Below are 6,385 nucleotides of genomic sequence, written 5' to 3'. Positions count from 1 at the left end.
AATGCCTTTGATATCTGAACAGTGACTTTGTATCCCACTGTTTTGCCAAATTCACTTATTAAGTCAGGTAATTTTTTGTGGAGTCCACAGGGTCTTCCATGTACATAATCATGTCATCTGCAATGACAGTTTTGCTTCCTCCTTTCCAATTTGGATGCCTTTTATTTCTTCTTCCTGTCTGATTGTTGTGACTAGGACTTCCAATACTATGTTGAATAGAAATGGTGAAAGTGGATGTCCTTGTCATGTTCCAGATCTTAGTGTGAAGCCTTCCAGTTTTTGCACTTTAAGAACGATATTGGCTGTAGGTTTTTCATATATGACCTTTATTTTGTCGAGGTATGCTCCCTCTACTCCCACTTTGCTGAGTGTTTTTATCACAAATGGATGCTGTACCTTATCAAATGCTTTTCCTGCATCTATTGATATGATCATGTGATTTTTGTCTTTCTTTTTGTTTATGTGATGTATTACATTTATTGATTTGCAAATACTGTACCATCCTTGCATCCCTGGGCTGAATCTCACTTGATTATGGCGTATGATCATTTTTGATGTATTGCTGGATGTGGTTTGCCCATACTTTGTTGAGTATGTTCACCAGTGATATTGGCGTGTAGTTTTCTTTGTGTGTTATATATTTGTCTATTTGGGGGATTAGGATGATGCTGATCTCATAAAAAATAGTTTGGTAGTCCCCCATCTCCTTTGATGTTTTGGAATAGTTTGAGAAGTATAGGGGTTAGCTCTTCCATAAATGTTTTCTAAACTTCTCCTGTGAAATTGTCTGGACCAGGACTTCTTATGTGATGGGATTTTTTGTTTTTATTACTGCTTCAATTTCACCAGCTGTTATAGGTCTGTTTAGGCTTTCTGTCTCCTCTTGATTCAGTTTTGGAAGATTATATTTTTACTGGTTTGTCCATTTCATTCAGATTTTCAAATTTCTTGGCATATAGTTCTTCATAGTAATTTCTTACAATCCTTTTTGTTTCCGTCGTATCAGTTATAATTTCTCCTCTTTCATTTCTGATTTTAATTATTTGGGTCCTCTCTATGTTTTTTCCTTGATTAATCTGTTTAAAGGCATGTTGATTTTTTCTGTCTTTTCAAAGAACCAGCTCCTGGATTTATTGATACTTTGGATTGTTGTTTTAGTCTCTATGTCATTTAATTCTGCTGTGATTTTGATTACTTCCTCCCTTCTACTTACTCTGGGCTTTCTTTATTGTTATTCCTCCAGTTCTTTCCGTTGTAGGATTAGGTTGTTTATTTGAAATGTTTGCCTTTTTTAGGTAGGCCTGTATTGGTATGAACTTCCCTCTCAGGACTGCCTTTGCTCTGTTCTGAAAGTTTTGGACTGCTGTGAATTCATCATCATTTTTTCCCAGAAACTTTTTGATTTCTTCCTTCATCTCATTCTTAACCCATCCATTGTTAAATAGCATGCTATTCAATCTCCATGAGTTTGAGTGTTTCTGAGTTTTTTCCTTGAGGTTGGTTTCTAGTGTAGGTCCCTGTGGTCTGAGAAGATGCTTGATAGGAGTTTAATTTTCTTGAATTTGTTGAGGCTTGTTTTGTGTCCTATCATGTGGTCTATTTTTGAAAATGTTCCATGTGCATTTGAAAAGAATGTGTATTTTGCTTCTTTGGGATGAAAGGTTCTATATATGTCAGTTAAGGCCATTTGATCTAGGGCATTGTTCAATGCTGCAATATCCTTGTTGATATTTTGTTGATATTTGGAAGATCTATTCATTTTTGACAGTGGAGTGTTAAAACTGCTTATTATAATTGTGTTGCTATCAATATCTTTTTTGAAGTTCTCCAAAATTTTCTTTATGTATTTGGGTGCTCCTATGTTACATGCATATATATTTACAATGTTTATGTCTTCTTGATGGATTTTTCCCTTGAGTATTATGAAATGACCTTCTGTGTCTTTTTTTTATGGCCTTTGTTTCAAAGTGTATTTAATCAGATATAAGTATTGATACCCCAGCTTTTTTTTCCTCTCTGTCTTCTTAGAATATTTGTTTCCAACCCTTCACTTTCAGTCTGTGTATGTCTTTTGTTCTTAGGTGGGACTCTTGTAGTCTGCATATGTGTGGGTTATGTTTTCTTATGCAGTCAGCTACAGTTATGATTGGAACATTTAATCCATTTACATTTAAGGTTATTATTAATGAGTACTTATTTATTGACATTTCACTCCCTTTGTACCTGTGTTCCTCTCCTTCTCACTATTTTTCTTTGTCGTCTTTAAGCAATGCCTTTAGCCTATCTTGCAATGCTGATTTAATGGAGGTCTTTTAGCCTTCTGTTGTCCAGAAAGCTCCTTATTTTGCCTTCCATTTTAATTGAAAGCCTTGCTGGATAGAGTAGTGTTGGTTGCAGATCCTTGGTTTTCATTACTTGGAATATTTCTGGCCATTCTCTTCTGGTTTGTAATGTTTCTATTGAGTCGTCAGCTGCTAGCCTTATCAGGGCTCCCTTATATGTTACTTCCTGTTTCTCCCTTGCTGCCTTTAAGATTCTCTCTTACCCTTTGAATATTGCCATTTTAATTATGAAGTGTCTTACAGTGGGTTTTGCATTCCTCTTTATTGGGATCCTCACTGCTTCCTGGTCTTCTATGGCTTTTTCTCTCATTAAATTAGGGAAGTTTTTCATCATTACTTTTTAAAACAGATTTCCTATTCCTTACTGCATTTCTTCTCCTTTTGATATCTCTATGATATGGATATTATTTCATGTTGTCATGCTTCATGTTTCATGTTGTCGTGCATCTTCCTTAACTCCTTTTCATACTTTTTGAGTCTTTTTTCCTTTCCTTGCTCTTTTTGGAAGATTTTTCTACCTTGTTCTGAAGCTCCCTGATTTTATCCTCTGCTTCATCAAGCCTCCTTTTGATTCCTTCTACTGTGTTCTTCCATTTACATATTGTATTCTTCATCTCCTCATGGCCCTTCATGATAGTTTCTATGTCCTTTTTCACACTGGTGTAATTTTCAGTTAGTTCCTCATATTCCCCTGTAGTTTTTGGTAATTCAAACTAAGCTCATTGAGCTTCCTTATAACCATTGTTTTTAATGCAATATCTGATAGTTGACTTGTCAGTTTCATTCAGCATTAATTTTGATTCCTCCTTTCCTTTTGATGGGGGATTGTTTCTTTGTCTTGCTATTATTTGTGAGACTCTTCTCATTTACTTCTGCTTCTTAAATTGATGTGTTTTGATTTCCTGACTTTGTGTGTGAACTTCTATGGTAGGAGGTCTGTGGTATTTAGTGGTGCCAAATCCTTGATCACCTGAACTAGATGCTCTTGGGATGCCTTTTATGTCATTTATTTTGGTTCTCTGTATGCAATTGTGTTTTGATTATTGTTGGGTCATTCTTTGGTGGGTCCTTCCCTCCAGCTTGTTGACTGAAGGTCACTTTGCCCACCACATCTTGTGTGCTGTTCTGCAGATGCTGCCAAAAGAAAACTACAAAGCTCAGGAAACAAACCCACACTGGCAAAAATAACTCATCCCAACAACCCTACTATTAACAGCAAATGAACCTGTATTAATAAGGGCATAAGGATAATTATAAGAAAAGAGGGGGGATAAGAGATGACCTACTGAAAGAAAAGTGATTTTGAGAGGGTAGAGCAAGGAGCCCTAATAAGAGTTGGGAGTTAGAGCAATGGAAAGAGAGAAGGTAAAATTTACATCATGAAGAAAAAAGGGAATGAAACATGTGGAATGGAGTATGAGAAAGGAAGCATATAGTATTAGGTTTAAACAGAAATTAAAATAATATAAAATAAAATAAAACAAGAGAAAGAAAAATTAAGGAAAAATAGTAAATAATTAATAAAAATATAGGAGTCAAATTGAAGAGAAAGATCCACCACAGTACTATCAAGAATAAGTGAGCTAAAATTACTATAGGTGGTATGGGAATAAGAGGGAAAAAAGAAACAAAGAAAAGTCTGATATATTTAGAGGAATGGGAAGTGATTCTGAAATGATAGAAGGAAAAGGAATACTGAGAGTGAGGAACAAAATCCAGATTAAGGGAAAAATTAAAATTTAGGATGTAAGGAAAAAAAGAGAAAAAGGAGAATAAAAAAATAAAAGGGCCAGATGAGAGAGAAATAGAAGGCAAAAAAGAAAAAAATAGGCTAAGATGGCAAAATTAAAATTTGACAAGGAAAAAAGAATATGAGGGGACCGGTGAAATCTGATATTTGAAATACAAAATTAGTGAAGCTCTAGAGATAGAATTGAAAAACAATGCAACAACAGCTACCCTATCCACAACCAACTAGCAAAGACTGATAAAGGTGTAGAGAGAATGCTGGTATTTCATGAGCAAGGAAAAAGGATGTGAGATGACCCTTGACAAGAAAATTGTTTTGTGTGTCTGGATGGGGGAGAAATAGTAAGAGTATGGAATGGAAACCAGTTGTAGCTAGAGAGAAAAAATATTTGAAATGAAAATAATGCAAGGAAAGAGGAAGGTAAAATGTGGTTAAAGGAGGGAAAAACATATGAATTGAAATAACTATAGTATAAAATCCAGTGACTCAATATGTACAAACTTGATGGACAAGTATAGGAGACCATTCTGTATGGTGTGGGCCCAGCTCCCACTCTGAGATGCACAGGACCCACGCCCACGGATAGGTTTTCACGTGGGGAATCAGGCCCTCATTTCACCTAGACCACTTTGAGACTTGCTTTTTTGCTAAAACCTCCTCACCCTGAATTAAGGGAGCAAACGTTTACTGCATATCTTTAAAGTAACTTTCTAAAATCTATGCTAAGCCTTCCAAGGACAAGTGTAAGCAGTTCAACCACTTTTCCCTTTGCATTTGCAAATATCCTTTTTCTGTGATGTGATTAGCGGCACCCTCTCCTTCATTTTCTGTAAAAGGTAACCAACCACCTAAAGCAAACCTGTGCATAGTAAATGAGGACCATCACGTAATGTGCCCAGAAAAGCAATAAAAGCTTGTCAAGGCAAGGGTCGGGGCACTCGCTCCCTGAGAAAGTGGCCGAGGCACTCCAAGGCACTCTACCCTTGAAAGAGTGGCCATGCCATCCCTTTTCTCCACAGGACTCAGTAGTCCATGTGAATTTGTCTTGTCTCTTCCACAATGTCATAGACCCCACAAGCGGGGATCCACATCAGACAAGAAATGAATGTTAAAAATCTTTGCAGGAAATAAGATATCACAAATCATGAATAAGACCACAGTGGATTTCATCTCGGTAGCCTCTAGTATTTACCAGTTTCTTTCTGGATCTGCCTCTGGCAATGTCATGTGTTGACCCTGTCTGACCTTAAGCAGCCTGTTTAATACTTCCAGGGAACTGCTGTCCCAGGCTGCCTCCTTCAGTTGTTAATCTAGACACTGCACTCAGCAGTCAGTTTTAAGCACCATAGGGCAGGTTCAAATCCCTCCTGGGGCGGGGGCTATTGTTTCCCTTCAGTCTGTAGCTGCTCAGAGGGGAGTGGTCTGCCTGAACAGGATGGCTGCTGCCATATGGGAGTTGGCTCAGCACCAGGATCCCAGCAGCTACTCTCTCAGTTCTCTCCCCAATGCCTCCATCCCCACTGTCTCCTCAAGTCTCTCTAGTCCATCCACTCTGCACCGCCTCCCTTTGCCAGGGATCTACTGTTTGTTGCTATCTCCTTTGGTTGTTAATCTAGGCCATCAGTACTCAGCAGTCAAGCTTAAGCACCACATGGCCACGACAGAGAACCTCCTGGGTTCAGGGCTATTGTTTCCCCTCAGGCTGCTGCTGCTGCTCAGAGGGCAGTGGTCTGCCTGAGCACGATGCATGGTAGATGACTCAAGCACTGGGATCCTGGCATCTACTCTCTGTTCTCTCCCCAAAGCTTCAGTCCTTAGTCTCTCCTGGAGTCACCAGCCCACTCTTCCCCTGCCTTTGCCAGAGCCCAGGGTAAGTGTCTGCAAATGAAAATTTGTGTTGGTCCTTTTAAATGGCCCTTGCATCTTCAACCATCTGTGTTTGCATCCCTGCTGCTTTTCACTACTGGATGTTATCTGTGTACTTTCTGGGCTCTGGTACTCTAGGCTGGGAATCCTAGCTTAGGATTTAAACCCCATTCTTCTCAGGGGGGTTCCAACCAGCCACTCAATTATCCCTCCAGTGATGCCACCTGTGGGCACTTAGCCAGCTCTCTTGAGTCTCTACCACACTCCTTACCAGATAGGTTGTGCCAAAGCTGATTTTTCTGTCTGAGGCTATACAGTCTCTCTCTCATGACTGCTCAGTTTTTTGTTCCGGGTGGTTTCTCAGCATTGAGTTGTAATTCCAGATTGGCCCTGGGAGGAAGTTAGTAACTTCCATTCACTTCTCTGC

The sequence above is a fragment of the Phyllostomus hastatus genome, unplaced genomic scaffold (genome assembly GCF_019186645.2).
Source record: "Phyllostomus hastatus isolate PE091 unplaced genomic scaffold, TTU_PhHast_1.1 phas_scaffold_46, whole genome shotgun sequence".
Classification (NCBI taxonomy): domain Eukaryota; kingdom Metazoa; phylum Chordata; class Mammalia; order Chiroptera; family Phyllostomidae; genus Phyllostomus; species Phyllostomus hastatus.
Note: the sequence above shows the minus strand (reverse complement) of the source record.